Genomic DNA, 15387 nt, shown 5'->3' with positions numbered 1-15387 from the left:
TAGTTTCCTTTTGGTAAATTTACTTGCAGTCACCAGATGCGATTTTACTTCAGCCAATATCACTCCTTGAGGCGCCTAAAACAAACTGCAAGCTAAACTCTCTATGACTGCAACCTCAAAGCAAATACAGCAGTTCCCTAAATTTAGTGTTCAGTAGCCTCGTCTCCATTTTGATACCTATAGACTCACACTGACTCATTTTCTAGATTATTCTGTCTTTTTGTGTCACTGAACCCTGTCGCTAAGCAATGGCGTATTTTTTTTTCTCCCTTTTATTAAATAATGCACTAAAGCGCATCAACTCCTATTTCTAAATTTAAGGCTGTAAAACCTCTTTAAAACGTAGGTAATGAAACAGACCTCCAGAAATCCTGGTACTGCACAGAATCAATCTAAAATGAAATTATGTCTCCCACTTCTTGACACACAAACAAATCTATTGTATGTGTGACACCTCCCCCAGATTTTCTCTGTATTGTGGTGTATATAATCCCAGTAATTTGTTTTTAATAATTAATATTGTCATGAACATCATTATCATTTCACCCCTTCGCCAAAGTCTGAACCTCACGGGTTGAGACAAGTTGGAACTCTGACTGGTCACCTCAATCTGGTTTGCTTGACTTCCAGACAAGGTTGATAGTTCTCTACCATTACGAGAAGTGCCATTCTGTAAGGAGTTTGTTGTCTCTGCCTCACATCCTTTGGTAATCATACTCAATCTTTCTTCTTGGCTCAAGTATGATCAATGCTATCCTGTTCCTCCTGTACATTCTTTCTGACTATATATGATCTCAGTTGCAAAAACTGAAATTGCTGGAAAAACTCAGCAGGTCTGGCAGCATCTGTGGATAGAAATCAGAGTTAACGTTTCGGGTCGAGTGACCCTTCCTCAGAACAGCATCTGCAGTTCTTTCAGTTTAATGATCTCAGTTGATTGGTTTCTCCAAGAATTATTGCATCTCCTTGACTCTCCCTTATCCAGACTTTCTGACTTGGTGTCAAAGCTGACAGTGATTTTGTCCTTTTCTCACATTATACCACTTCTGTCACCTCCTTTTGTGGCATTTTTCTAGTTCCTTCACCTATTCATGGTCCCGCAAAGTTCTGTTCAGCTTGAGATTGCACCTCAACAGTGGTACTAGCACTTCCTCCTAGAAGCAGGATCATCTATACAGTACTCTCAGTGATGAAGCCTCAAAAATTGGCCATTGAAGAATGTTTGGATAATTTATTAATATTTATGGACAAAATTTATTTATAAAATTATCTGTTGATTGCATGTGAGGCATCGTCAGATTTTGATAAATTTAGAAGACCACTCATTCCATAGAAGAATATATGGTGTAATTCAACAAACTGGATTCAAGATTGAAAAAAATCTATTTGAAAATCCCAAACCAGTGCTTGCCTTCAATTGTTGGATTGTGCTAATGAGTCAAATATGGATAGATTCCTAATATTAACTGTGGATAGATTTTAACACACTTTTGGAATAAATGTTAGAATTCTTAAAAATATTTCTGGGAAAACATTCATTCCTAGTGGCTTCCATGGCTCAAATGAGATCTTCAGCAGTAACACAGAGAATGGAATATTCAATGGTAGTGTGAGACAATGTGAGACTGCTGAGTTACAGGCTACAAATATCTATATGAAGGGAGAATTTTAACTAAAGACTTGAGGGAAGAGGTACATTTGATAATTATAACAAATGATAAGAACTGGAGAACTTTAACAGAAGAGTGAATTCCAGAACTGCCCAGGAAATGGTCAAGGGTTGTTTTATATGTGATTCAAAACAATATCATATAATGAATTGTCTTAAATGGAATAATATTGTTTTGAAATTACACACGACATGGAAGATTCAGAAGATGGAAATGGTAATGCTAATTAAGCGGAAGAATTTGTATGAGTGAAAAGGAGCTTCTACCCAGTAGTGAATGTTTCAGTCATAGACTCAGTCAGTTGCATGGTTTTGAACAATGGATACATGTCCACTCAGAGGTAGAAAGAACTGCCGCTGCTGGAGTCAGAGATAATACAGTGTGGAGCTGGAGAAACACAGCAGGCCAGGCAGCATCAGAGAAGTAGGAAAGTTGACGTTTCGGGTTGGGACCCTTCGTCCGCAGTATGGATTGGTTAAAATGTTACCTGGATTCCTTAAATAATAAAGATCAAAGTAAGGTTAAGGAATTTGAGAGTTCTTCCTGCTTCAGGTTAGGGAGTGACAACAAGCTGAAATCATTCAAAAGAGTGGCGATTCCCTGTAACATAACTGGAGTAAATCATTTCATCAGCACAGATGCAGTGTCAAGTGAAATATTCTTACTTCTCAACAGGTTTGAATTAAAATTGACATGGAACAAGCAAGGCAATTATTTTTGGCAAGTCAATGGATTTACGCTTTACACAATCTAGACATTATTGTATTCCATTAACAAGACCGAACTTCTTTAATCAAAATATTAAGTAGATGCTATTGCCATCAGGAGATAGGAATTTAAAGGGGAAAAGGCTAATTATAAATGAATATTTCACACCAGCTTTTATTGTGGAGAAAGACGTGGAGGCTAAAGAGAACTCGGAAGTAAATATCGATGTCTTGAAAACAGCCCACATTTCAGCAGAGGAGATGGTGGAGGTCTTAAAAAACGTAAAGGTGGATAAATCTCCAGGACCTGATCAAGTGTATCCCAGGACATTGTGGGAAGTTAGGGAAGAAATAGCAGGTCCCTAGCAGAAATATTTGTATCATCTCTAGCAATGGGTGACGTGCCAGAGGACAGGAAGGTGGCTAAAGTTGTGCTTTTATTTAAGAAAGGCTGCAAGAAGAAGCCTGGGAACTATAGACCAGTGAGTCTAAAATCAGTGGTGGATAAGTTTTTGGAGGCAATTCTGAGAGATAGGATTTACATGTGTTTAGCGAGGCAGGGACTGATTAGGGACAGTTAGCATGGCTTTGTGCGTGGGAAATCGTGTCTCACAAACTTGATTGAGTTTTTTGAGGGTGTAAGCTAAAAGATTGTTGAGGACAGGGCAGTAGACATTGTCTACACGGAATTTAGTAAAGCCTTTAACATGGTTCTACATGGTAGACTGATTAGTAAAGTTAGATCATATGGGATTCAGGGAATGGTTGTCAATTGGATACAAAATTGGCTTGGTGGCAGGAGACAGGGGGTAATGGTGGAGCATTGTTTTTCAGACTAAAAGCCTGTGACCAGCATTTCTCTGTGGGGGTCAGTGCAGGGTTCACTGTTGTTTGTCATTTATATAATTGACTTCGACGAGAATTTAGGAGGCATGTTTAGTATGTTTATAGATAACACCAAAATTGGTGGTATAATTGGTGAAGAAGGTTATCTAAGTCTACAATGGGATCTTGATCAGCGGGGCCAATGGGCTGAGGAGTGACAGATGGAGTTTAATTTGGATGAATGCAAGATATTGCATTTTGGTAAAGTGAACAAAACTTCTACAGTTAATGGTAGAGTCCGGGGGGTGTTGTCGAACAGAGAGACCTAGGGGTCCAGGCAAATAATTCTTTGAAAGTTGCATCACAGGTTGACAGAGTGGTTAAGAAGGTGTTCAGTATGCTTGCCTTCTTTGCTCAGACCATTGAGTGTAGGACTTGGGATGTCCTGTTGAGATTGTATAGGAAGTTGGTGAGGCCACTTTTGGAGTAGTGTATACATTTCTGGTTGCCCTGCTGTAGCAAGAATATTATTAAGTTGGAGATGGTTCAGAAAAGATTTACCAGGATGTTGCTGGCACTGTTTATGGTGAGAGGCTGGATAGGCTGGGACTTTTTTCCCTGGAGTGTAGGAGGTTGAGGGCGAACCTTATAGAGGTTGAAAAATCATGAGAGGCATAAATAAGGTGAATAGCAAAGGTCTTTTTCCCTCGGGTGGATGCATTCAAAACATGGCATATTTTTAAGATGAGAGGAGAAAGATTAAAAGAGACCTGCGGGGCATCTTTTTCACACTGAGAGTCGTTCATATGTGCAAAAAGCTGCCAGAGGAAGTGATAGATGCAGGTATAGTTTCAACATTTGAAAGACATTTGGACAAGTACATGAGTAGGAAAGGGTTGGAGAGATATGGGACAAACACAGGCAAATGGGATTAATTTAGTTTGAGAAACATGGTCGGCATGGACAAGTTGGACCAAAGGGTCTGTTTTCATGCTGTATGACTCTATGAATCTATAATTATCTTAAAACTACATCAACAATTTATCAATCCATCAGCTCATAGATTAAAAGCCTTATGACAGGATGCAAGAATAAGGGATGGTGAGCACATTAACCTTATAGAGGAGACCAGTGATAACTATATTAAATGCAAATGTATCCCAGGATACTATCACAGCGCATAATGAGTCTCCCAATAACCAGAAACTTTAATGAATTTATGCTCTAGACTTCAAAATATTGCATGAAGAAAAAAACATTTTCATCTTGCACTTAATACATATGACAATTAGATTTAGCTCAATAATATATAGTAAAGAGAAAAGATTAATTGTGGGCAAAATGATAGAGAAATGGATAAGGGCCAGACAGGAGGCACAGGCTAAATTCCTGACTGGCATTCAGGGTATTTGCCAACAATAAATTTAGGCATATGTGTAAAATTATGAATGTTGTGGTGGTGATCACAGCAACAAGAGACCTTTTGGAAATCCAATGTGTGAAAGAAATAATTTGGTGATGGATGAGATGCGTCATAGACTTTTGGTAGACCATTCAAGTTGTTAATTCACACCTGCTGTAGCATAAACAGTTGAAGAACTCACTGTAAATGCCATTAAAAGTGAACTAGGGACCACAGACTTGTGAAAAAATAAAACTACAGCTCGTGGGTTAAAAGGGACAGGAGCAAGGTGGATACAAAAGTTGATGGTAGATGACAAACAGAGAGTAATGGTCAATGGATTTTTCTGGGGGGGAGTAGAGAAATGTTTGTTGTGGAGTTCCCTTACAGTTAGTTTTGTGACCCTTGCTTTTCCTGATACATATTAATCATCTAGATCTTGGTGACAATTTCAAACTTTGCACTTGATATGAAGTTTGGAAGCTTTGCAAACTGCAAAAGGGACAGTATAGAACTTCAAAGGACATAGGTTGGTGGAGTGGTCAGATAAGTTTCAGATAAGGTTCAATAAAGAGAAGTGTGAGTGATGCATTTTGGTAGAAAAAACATGGACAGACAGGATAAAATAAGATGTAGAATTCTAGAGAGTGTGCAGAAGCAGAGGCACAAATGAGCTTCATTAAATGGAGCACAAGAGTACAAGAGCAAGGGAGTGATACTGAACTTGTATAAGATGCTTGTTAGACCTCAGCTGAAGTATTGTGTTTTAGTTAATTTAGTTTTAGGTAATTCTTAGTTTTGGTTTTAGGTACCAAACCATAGGAAGGATGTGAATATGTTAGAGGGAGTTACGGAGAAACATCAGTTATCATGATTGATTGGAATATTTGGAACTATTCTTCACGGAAGAAAAAAGCTAAGAGGAGATCTATGAAAGTTTTCAAGATGATGAGGGAATGAGATATAATGGATAGGGAGAATTTTGACACTTGTAAAAGGAGAATGAGACGGCACAGATTTAAAGCTATTTGCAAAAGAAGCAAATGTGATTTGAGAAAAGTCTTTTTCACACAATGGGTCTTCCATATCTGAAATGCACTACCTGGAAGGCTAGTGAAGGTAGGTTCAACTGTTACATTTAAAATCATTTAAGTCAAAACAATGTATATGGGGAAAAGGCATAAAATAGCATTAAGTCATGATGTTCATTTAGAGAGCTGTTGCAGAAACAATGAGTCAAATGCTATCTTTCTGAGTCACAACACTTCTGTGACTTTGTGATGTTACAAAAGAAAAGGACAGAGAGTGGAAAGGTTGTAGATAGTGATGGAAAAACAAGAATTTTGTAGCATGGCAATCAAACTGTTAGGCATATTCCACAAGGTTATTTGGTACAGATTGCCAAGACCTTCTACGCTTCAATGGAGCTTCCACTGAGAACTGAAAACAGAGAGGCATTTATGATGGACAGAAAAACACCCAGTGCATATTGGAAAAAATACTTTGAGGATGACTTCAACCAAGACTCCATCCTCAACATTCGTGCCCTTAACTACATCCTACAGCATGCTAACCACCACTATATCTGCAGAAGTCCAGCCTGACATGAGTTTGGAAAAAGTGGTCTGATAGCTGAGATTCAGCAATGCAAAGCACAGATGGAATCCTCGCTGAAATACCAGAATATGGTGTAGAATCAATCTTGGTTGAATGCATCTCCCTCATCTGGATTTCTTGAATCCTTGGACAAAATGTAATTCTAACCATCTTCAAGAAAGGAAATATGATCAATTGCAGTGACTACAAAGAGATTTCCCTGCTCTTAGTCACAGCAAAGATCATTACAAAAATCCTCCTGAATTGCCTTTCCCTGGTAGCTGAAAAGCTCCTTTGGAGTCACAATGTGGATTCCATTGATGAAGGGACACAGCGCACATCATCTTCAGAGAGCAGCAACAACCTTTGTACATGACCTTCTTCAGCCTCACAAAGGCCTTTGAGTTTGTCAACTGGGGTGCAGTTATTGAACATTCCCCTCAAATTTAGCTGTTCTCAGAAATTTGTCACCATTCTCCAACTGCTGCACTACAACATGCGAGCCATGATCCTCACTGATCCATTACAGACCCATGAGTGTGCAACCTGAGCTCAAGCAGAGCTGTATCAGCTTACCAATAGCCTATTTTCCTTTCAGCAACATTCCACACATATCCATGAAGCTTCCCACTGGAATGGAGATTCTCTATAGGTCAAGAAGGAAACTGTTCAACCTTCATCATGTTCAGTCCAGAACTAAGACCATCCCAACCTCTGTATTCAACTTACAGTATGCAGACAATTCATGTGTGTGCACACACTCAGAGGCCAAGATCCAAGCCATCATCAACATATTCCCAGAGATATATGGAAAAATGGGACTTAAGCTATACATTCCTAAGTCCCTCTATCAGCCTATTCCCAATGTGCAACATTGTTCCTGGACTATCATGATTCACAGCAAGCCACTGGACAAGGTAGATTAATTCTCATATCTTGGGAGCCTCTTTTCAGTGAAAGCAGACATCAATGATGAAATTCAACACCAGCTTCAGCGTTACAACACAGCCGTCTAAGTGTTTGATGACAAAGACCTCAAACCCAGCTCCACGCTTATGGTCTACAGGGCAGCAACATTCTCTCTAACCTGTGCAGCTGTGTCCATGTGCAGCGATTTCAAGGTTCCATGCACACGAACTTGCATCAGTGCGCCAATTGTGGCATTGACCTCCAATTCCAGATGTATCTTATATTATGGGCAGCTATAACGAAAATTAGAGGGAATGCTGCAGTGCAGTAGTATTTCCTGCCCTTCCACATGCATGAGACACAAAGACCACGTACAGCTCACATCCCAAATCCCAAGAGGACTATCACTAGCAATGTGTCCACATACTTCTCTGAGTCCAATGGCAGGATAAGCTCTGCAACGCTCAACGTGACGCTAGTTACTGTCAATCAGCTGTGTTGGGCAGGTCACATTGTCTGTGTGCCTGACACAAGATTTCCAAAACAAACTCTCAACCCCAAGCTCTGTCACAGCAAGTGGTTAATGAGAGGGCACGGAAAATATTTCAATGATATCCTCAAAGCCTCATCAAAAAAATGCAACTTCCTCACTGATTCATTGGAATCCAAGACCATCCAAATTGGAGAAGAAGCATTTGCAGAGGTGCCAACTATCTTGACTGTCTCCAACAATCCCAGATGAAGACCAAGTACAAATGGCAGAAGAAACATACAAACACCTGACTTTCCACCCACCCACACCTTGAAGGACCTATTGCAGTGTGCAGATTCAGGATTGGACTGTTTAGTCACCTCAGGACCCACAACTCTAGAGTGGAAGAAAGTCATTCTTTGTCTACCTAAGAAAAGGAATATTTACAGAATCTGACCAGTTATACACTTTGCAAACACAGATGTTCGACAGTTATGAGGACTGCATATAGCAGATGAAGGGCTGATTGAAGATGAACAAAGTGATACAGAAATGTAGGACATGGCTGTTAGTCCTAGAGGATAACAACCAAAAATAGGTACCAAATTAGCATATATGTCAGAAGGATCCAATGAATGGAAGAAAGCCAGTATTATCAGGAGAGCAGAGAAAATCACCAATCAGTGTAAACATTGACCAAATGTGCAAGGCAAGGGACAGGAAGTAAGATCCATGAATTAGCAAAATAAGATAAAGAAGTGGAAGGCCAGAATACATAGCATTAGTTCTAAAAGTAATGATGGCAACAAATTGGAAGGTAAATAAATGATGCCAAGGATTTCAATAGCTGAAAAATGTGGGTGTAAACACTGGGGTACTTGATAGGGTACAGCCAGCCTTATCATACAGGTAGATATGCACAAAAAAATCTAGAGGCTCAGTGTTTCAAAGGGAAAATTTTTGATCAGGATGTTAGTGTAGATTCTCCTTTATCACATTAGTATCGGGGATACAAGTCAATTGATATAAAAGCTGAAACTTCATAGAGTGAAACATCTCAAAAGGAAGTGTTTTTGAAACCATCTAAAGAAGCAGGTTAGAGAGAAGGGAAGCTGTAAAAATTGAACAAGTGTGTGTGTGGATATGATGCAGTGAGGATTTAGTATTTCTCACTTAGGTCTGTTTTGCAGAAAATAGGCTGAAGCAGCTCCAACAATTTTCTGCTGGTTTCATTAAGAGAAATTAGTACACATTTTTATGACGCACGCAATGTTTTTCTGTGGGGACTTTCTCAGGTTTTGAACAAGCTGTGAAAAATAAAACAAAGGGGAATTTAATATTGGAAGTCAGGCTTTGAGAGTGTTTAATTATATAGGTTTAGATATTAAGCTGAATTTGTCAAGAGTGCTGCCTCCTCTTTACCATAGATGTGCAATCCGTTTACCCGTCCATTCCCCATCAGGATGATCTCAGGACTCTCCGTTTCTTCCTGGAAAGAAGGCCCGAACTGTCTCCATCCATCACCAGTCTCCTCCCTGTGGCCGAGCTCATCCTCACCCTGAACAGCTTCCCTTTTAACTCCCCTTACTTTCTTCAAGTCAGAGGTGTGGCCAGCGGCACCCATATATGCCTGTCTCTTGTCAGGAAAGTGGAACATTCCTTGTTCTAGTCCTGTTCCGGCCCAGTCCCACAAATATTTCTCTGGTATATCAATGATATCATTGGTGTTGCTTTTCTGTCTTGGTTAGAATTGGAAAGGTTTATCAATTTTGTTTCTAATTTTCGCCCCACTCTCACCTTCACCTGGTCCATCCATTTCTAGGGATAGGCTGGCCACCAATATCCACTACAAACCAACCATCTCTCACACTTACCTGGACTATCCTCACACCCTGCTTCCTGTAAAGACTCTATTCCATTCTCTCAGTTCCTCCGTTACTGCTGCATCTGTTCTGATGCTGCCAATTTTGACAAGGGAGCCTCTGAAATGTCTACCTTCTTCCTCATTCCCCAGCACCATAGTTGACAGGGCCCTCCAGCTGGGTCTGACCCATCTTCTGCAATTTGGCTTTCACCTCTACTCTTCCCTCCCATAACAGCAATCAGGTCCCCCTTGTTCTCACTTACCATGCCATCAGCATCCACATCTAGAAGATCATTAACCATTTCCACTATTTCCAGCAGGATGCCACCATCAGACAGATATTACCATCCACTCCTTTGTCAGCCTTCCACAAGGACTGTTCCCTCTGGGACACCTTAGTTCACTCCTCTTCGCTCCCAATACCTCCCACAGCCCCACCTTTCCCTGCAACCTCAGAAGCTGTAAGACCTGCCTGTTTACTTCCTCCCTCTTCAGTATCCAAGGGCCCAAACATACCTTCCAGGTGAAGCAGCAATTTACCTGCACTTCACTCAATCTAGTCTACTGCATTTGCTGTTCACAACGTGGTCTCCTGTACATTGGGGAAATGAAGTGTTGACTGGGTGACTGCTTTGCAGAACACCTACATTCTGTCTGCAATAAAGACCCTGAGATTCCAGTTGCCTGCCATTTCAACATACTACCTTGCTCCCTGGCCAACATCTCTGTCTCAGGGTTGCTGCAGTGTTCCATTGATGCTCAGCGCAAGCTGAAAGAACAGCACTTCATTTTCCATTTGGGAACTCTACAGCCTTCCGGACTCAATATCGAGTTCAATAATTTTAGGGTTTGAGGCACCATCTCCCATGTCCTTGCCTTAACTTCGACACACCAAGCCTTGTTATCACATAGTCTGCTATCACACCCAACCCATTGTTAGCCACTAATTGTCCCCATTATTAGCTGTTCATTCTCCTAGACTGATCATTATCCACTTCTTTGTCTGTCCAACTGTTCTTCTTTCTATTTGGGCTCTACCTCCATCTATCATTTCGTCCTTACCCCCTCCACACATCCTATCTTCTGCATAAGAACCAACTTTATCCTAGCTACCATCAGTTCTGAGGAAGGATCACTGGACCCAAAATGTTAACTCTGGTTTCTCTCCACACATGCTGCCAGACCCACTGAGCTTTTCTAGCAATTTCTGTTTTTATTTTTAACCAGGAGTGATTTTGGCGCAACAGTCTTATTTGGAAAGAGTTAATCATATGCCGATAAACCCGGACAGGTCCTCAAAGAAAGATGATTTTGCATCCTGGGAAGAAAGAGATCAATTAAGAATGTTGATTAGACAGTTGAATTGGGGTTGCACCAGACTAAACCTGAAGCCAGTTATGGTGTACTGGGACTAAGTACAATGACGGAATATGCTATTATTAAGAAAGTCTTGAGAGCAAATAAACCATTAAAACAATTAAATTCAGAAGAAAATGCATGACCCAGATGATATGAAGCTAGTCCCTTTCAGCGATGCTGCATCTTTTGGATGCTATTTGGATATAGTAGGCATGAATAATAATATGATTGAATCATAATATGAAAAATAATGAATGCCGTTTGTTGGCTTGGGAAATTAAGAAAATTTTTTAAAAATAGTTAAAAGTACCTAAGCTGCAGAAACATTGGCACTGCTAGAAGCTCTAGATACAGGGGTGTATTTATCTAATATTGCAAAGGAAAATTCTATACTCTGCATACTCTAAGAAAATTTTTCCTTCATAGATCATAGATCATAGATCATAGAATCCCTACAGTGTGGAAACAGGCCCTTCAGCCCAACAAGTCCACACAGACTCTCAGACCATCCCACCCAGACCCATCCCCCTATAACCCACCTAATCTACACATCCCTGAACACTATGGGCAATTTAGCATGTCCAATCCACCTAACCTGCACATCCTTGGACTGTGGGAGGAAACCGGAGCACCCGGAGGAAACCCACGCAGACGTGGGGAGAATGTGCAGACTCCACACAGACAGTGGCCCAAGGGTGGAATTGAACCCGGGTCCCTGGCGCTGTGAGGCAGCAGTGCTAACCAGTCTATGAGATTTCTTAATTAGTAGCCAACTTAAAGGTAGACTGTTGTGGTAATTCACCCACAACAGAAAAGCTCTGCATTCAGAATTTAGGAAGTGAGATCAGAAATTAACATAGTACCTCAAAAGTAGTATCCTCCAGATTACTCCTAATATCACACAGTGAGTGAAGAAATAGGAAGAAAGAGCAGATGAATGTGTGGCCGAAAAGACAGTGCAGAAGGGAAAGCTTGGGACAGGCTCTGAGAAATGGCAGCAGCGCAGACTGGACAAGTTGCACTTGTAACATATTCTGAATTCCTTGTAGAGTATTTTGCTCGAGCTATTTGGAAGGACTTAAACTAACTTGGGAGGGGTGTGGGAGCCTATACGTTCCTAGAGTGTGTTCAGGAGAATTTTCAACAGCAATATGTGTCAAGTCCAATGAGAAAGGATGTATTGCTCGACCTGGATCTTGCCAATGATGTGGATCAAATGTCAGCAGGTGATCATTTGGGAGACAGTGATCATTGTATAATAAGATTTAAGGTGCCTATGAAAAAGAGCAAGAAACAACCCAGTGTGATAATAATTAACTGGAGGAAAGCCAATTTCAGTGGGGTAAGAACAGATCTGAGCCAAAGATAAGCAAGGCACAATTTCAAAATTGGTGAACAATAGAGAACTTGGAAGCTTTGTAAATTGTGGGGAGGATAGTATAAGAGATAACAAGGTGTAGAGCTGGATGAACACAGCAGGCCAAGCAGCATCAGAGGAGCAGGAAAGCTGACGTTTCGGGCCTAGACCCTTCTTATTTCGGGAGGATAGTGTAGAAGTTCAAAGAATATTGATAAGTTGGTGGAATAACAGGTAGGTGGCAGGCGAAGGTCCATGAAGAGAAATATGAGCTGATTTATTTTAACACAAAGAACATGCAGACATACAGACAACATAAAAAAGTGTACTCCTCTAAAGGGGGTGAAGGAGCAGAGGGACCTGGACGTATATGTAGACAGGCCACTGAAGATGGCATGACAAGTTGAGTAAAAAAGCAGTGAATAAAGGATACACTTTTAACATTATTAATAGGGGTATATTGTAGAGCAGCAAGAAGCTTATCTTGAACTTATACAAATTTGTACCAGTTTGGCCTCAGCATGTAGATAATCATTCATTTTGGAACATTGTATATACGACAAAGGGTACCACTGAGAAGAAGTTGAGTATTGATCTTGTTAGCATAAATGAGATACTAGAATGAAAAGATGTTTCCAAAATAATGGGTGGACATAAATCACCAGTTGTTAGACTGTTTCACAAAAGGAGATTCTTGATCAAATAATAATCCTTGAAGAGCGATGTCTGGTGATATGAGGAGTTATAAGAATATAATTAATTTTGTAACGCAATTTGTGACTAAATATAGATAACACAGTGTGGAGCAGAAGAAGGATCCCGACCCGAAACGTTAGCTTTCCTGCTCCTCTGATGCTGCCTGGCCTGCTGTGTTCCTCCAGCCCCACACTGTGTTATCTCTGACTCTAGCATCGGCAGTGCTTACTATCTCCGTGTGACTAAATATGTTTTCTTGTTTGTTTAAAGGAAGAAGGCGGTATATAGAAGTTTGTACTATCAGATAAGGTGTAGGATATGAAAAATTACATTGTTTACTTTTCATTGGCTTGTTTTTATGTCTTTAAAAGTTTTAGTTAAAAAGAGAAGACAATTTCAGTGTGGTAAGAGGTAAGCTGCTAACTGGGGTTAATTAATTAACTGAGTGAGCAAATTTAAAAGGGGGGGCAGGTGGTATCGGGGCACGGGGGCAGGGGTATGCTAATGGGGGAGGGGATTTAGATGGATAAAGCTGAAAGGAGCCAAGACCTCTGTAGCCATCCTCTTCTTTAAAATATACTGTGTTGAATTCTGTTGGGGGAAACAAATTCTCAGGGAAAAGCAGTGGCAGCCAGATCCATGGCACCAAGAGAGGCTCTAGTGCTCAAGAAAGGAGGAAGAAGAGTGGCAGGATTGTAATGATAGAGGATTCATTAGTAAGGTGAATGGACAGGCATTTCTGAAGCTGTTAAAGAGGATGGTATGTTACCTGCCTGGTGCCAAGATTAAGAATGCCTCAGAGAGGCTGAAAGGCAATCTGAAGGAGGAGGCAGAACAGCCAGTGATATGTAGACAAAGGATGAGATCCTGCAAACTGAGTTAGAATATAAATTAGAATGTAGGATCTCAAACATAGTAATCTCAGGAATACTACCAATGCCACTTCCTAGCACGCATAGTAATTACAGGACATATCAGATGAGTACTTGGCTGAAGAAATTGTGTTGGAAGGAGGGATCATTGAATGCATTAGGGGTCAACTTCGAAACATCTCTAAGCTCTGGAGCAAATTCTTACAGATTGGAGGGTGACAAACATAACTCAATTATTTAAAAAAAAGAGGTAAAGGCAAAAACAGAATCAGAAACCAGTTACCTACTGTCAGTACTAGGGAAAATGATATGAAAATGATTATAAAGGATATGGTAACAGAAGTGATGTGGGTAATTTTTTAAAATCTCATTAATTGGACACTTAGAAAGTATTAATGGGATTAGACAAAATCAGCATGGATTTATGGAAGGGATATCATGCTTGATAAATCTATAGGAGTTTTTTGAGACTGTAACTGATATCTAGTAGAATAGAACATAGAACATTACAGCGCAGTACAGGCCCTTCGGCCCTCGATGTTTGGCCGACCTGTGAAACCAATCTGAAGCCCATCTAACCTAAACTATTCCATGATCATTAACATCATCATTTGCATATTCCAATATGCTACATTGAGATCAAATTTCACCATGGCAATTGGGGGATTTAAAATTAATTAATTATAAAATCAGGAATAAAATGTTAGACACAGTAATAACAATCATAAAGCTACCAGATGAGCCAGGATTGTCATTAAATCCCATTTGGTTTACATATGTCCTTCAAGCAAGGAAATCTGCAATCCCTACTCAGTCTGGTCTATAAATGAACTCCCAGTTCACAGCAATGTGGTTGACTTTTAATGGTCCTCATAATTTCCTAGCAAGTAACTCAGATTTATAAACTCTTGGAAAAATGATTAATATAAATAAAACCAGATAAACCATGTGACCTCCCAGACAACAAATGTAAATCCACCTTACTAATGTCTACGGAATGCAAAAATTGGGAGAGACATCCCAGACTTTTCAAACAACATAAAATTCTACTTTATATCATCACTGGGTATGTGCTATCTCACTGGCAGTGTTTTTAGTTTAGATTTAGATTTATTGTCATGTATATAAAAAACACAGTGAAAAGTGCTTTTTCACATGTTATAAGCAAAGTATCACCAGACTCCGATGCCATCTTGAAACATTGAATATAATGCAAGATTTTATTGCACTAGAGTATATCTTTCTCTCCTCTTCTTGTTCCTCCACTGGAGTGCAGCTGTGTCTGTCTCGTCCTCGCATTGCTGCCGCTGCTGTTGGTGGCCTCCTCTTCTACCCACCACTATCTAGACAGAATTGCTGGGATTTTCGTCTGAATCCTCACAACAGGGATATTGGTTGTTGAAATCCAATGCAAGAGACAGGACAGACTGCAATGCGTATTCATGGCCTAGGGGCTAAGGCGATGGATTGGGGTTACCTCCGCACTGGTTTGAATCCTGCTGACTACGATCTTCACCTTACTGAAGCAAGTGCCTGCCCAGTTGCTGGCTGAATCAAACACACCTGCGTTTTATCATGGATAACAAGGTGTAGAGCTGGATGAACACAGCAGGCCAAGCAGCATCAGAGGAGCAGGAAGGCTGACGTTTCGGGCCTAG

This window comes from Rhincodon typus, chromosome 29, assembly GCF_021869965.1.
Source record: "Rhincodon typus isolate 14 chromosome 29, sRhiTyp1.1, whole genome shotgun sequence".
Classification (NCBI taxonomy): Eukaryota; Metazoa; Chordata; class Chondrichthyes; order Orectolobiformes; family Rhincodontidae; genus Rhincodon; species Rhincodon typus.
This window is presented reverse-complemented; position numbering follows the sequence as displayed.